Consider the following 2,135-nt stretch of genomic DNA (forward strand, 5'->3'; position numbering starts at 1 on the left):
AGTTTTCCCCCCGCTTAACAAGGCCCCACCTGCTGCAGCATCAGAAGCACAGAAAATATGAAAATATAGTTAATTATAGTACAGCTCCAACATTCTTGCACTTCTCTGTACTGCTGAGTTAATGTGTTATGATCGGGGGAAGCAAGTTTCAGAAGCCCGACAAAGGGAACATAGATTTTGTATTTTTTACAATATACCCTTACTATTCAAGTCTCTAATTTATCTTTGTGTTTAAGTCGCACTTTCAGCAATTCAGTTTACTATAGTGTAGAGATGCTACCAGTTACTAAGGTAATTTAAGAAAGTTCATTGAAAATGTGGATAACTAAGAATGTTGAATATTTGTCTCAATTCCAAGTATTCTTTATCTGTAAACATAGGAGTGTGTGTGTGTGTATATCATGCACAGCCTGTGTCCTAAGGAGCACCCCAGAACTCTGACTAGAGGTCAGGCAATGAAAGTTTGTTATTTGTTATTTTAAAGATTTATTTATTTGTGCGTACAGAACTGGGGTATAGGCCAGAGGTGCAGGGGTGGCGAGAGGATTCACCAGAGTGGGGAGCAGAACAGGCAGATCAATGAGGTCTGCTTCGCCATGTGAGTCACCTCCACGGCAGGGGATCAAGCTCACGCTGAGGGGGATCAAGCTCACGCTGAGGTGGCTGCAGATAGCTTGCAGTGCTACTCTCTAACCCATTGCACCACCAGGGAGGGCCCTGTTATAGAACTTTTTATTGGTTGTTTAGTTTCTCCATATCTTTAAAAAAATGTTTCTCACCTAACAGTAGGGATGATAATTCAAGTGCCTATCAAACAACTTACTGTAAGAATTACACGCGATGTTGGTAAGCACTCACAAAATGCCTGACATATAGAATGGGATATAGATTAGCCTTTTTTTAGACTTTGATGATTCTTATAACGTAGACCTGAACTTTCAGCAGTGTACACCTGAAACTCGTATAATGTTAACAATGCAATGATGCTTCAACAAAGAAGCAGGGAAATCATTAAACAACATAATAAAGTGTACCTAATTGACTAAGACTAGTTTTGCTACAAAGGCAAAAACTGTTTGTGGAATTGATTCTGCTATTAGATATACATTGTATTTGCATGGCAGTTGAGTGAAATAAAGCAAAATAATGAAGAAATGACAGTTTTAAGAGGACATGAATATTTCCTCTTAATGGGGAAGGACATTGATTACATTCTTCTGAGTTGCATATTAAACTTTCTTTTCATTTAAAGGTCTTTAAATGCCTAATTTTCCATCACAACAATTTGTTCTTAAAACTCCGGGTAATTCCTTGAATACTTTTCATGTTAAAAAAAAAATAGCACAGAGTTCTAAATTCTAACTTTTAAAATACATTATAAGTGAACTTATTGTTCCCCCTTCGGGTGTCACACCCACTGGGTTAGTCACAAATAGCTATATTAAGGATGTTGTTCACATTTTTTAAACACTAGCAATTCTGACCCACCCAGTTCTGCTTCAATTTTAAATGTGAACTGACTTGGGTTTTTTAATTCCACATAAGAAAAATAAGAAAACCCTCAAACTTGGAAGATGAACAAAATATTATTTAATGTCATGCTTTTAAGTACAGCAAAGTCTTTCATACAGTGTAGATTGGCATTAAAGTGATAATTACACAGGAGAGCTCTTTCACTCTGACTTAATATAATGCTCAATTCTATTAGTGCACTACAAAGAACAACATATAAATGTACATGGGACCAAAGTAAAATGTCAGAGCAGCCTAATGAGTTGAGATGACTTCAGTTATCTACTAATTGAATCAATGAGTCGATTTCCTTAATGTTGACTTTAGTCTCTTATGAGTAATCTCAGACCATGAGGATGAACTTGCATAATCCTGGGTGGAGAAGTACCTTGGGTAGCTCAAGAGTAAAGAGGAGTCCTCCCACTGGATTTCTCTGCTTTGCTTGTTTCTGTTTTTCACAGCACCGTAAGTCAGCCTAATAACTGCCTATAGAACACACAGCAGTCTTTTACCCAAGTGTTTGGAATGTCTGGGAAATTCTTGTAGAGAAATACCAGTGTGGAAAGCTGGGCAACCTCCAGTTTCAAATGAACGATTAATTCATGCAGTACTTTTTTTTTTTT

This window comes from Condylura cristata, unplaced genomic scaffold (assembly GCF_000260355.1).
Source record: "Condylura cristata isolate star-nosed mole 26May11 unplaced genomic scaffold, ConCri1.0 scaffold00001, whole genome shotgun sequence".
Taxonomy (NCBI): Eukaryota; Metazoa; Chordata; class Mammalia; order Eulipotyphla; family Talpidae; genus Condylura; species Condylura cristata.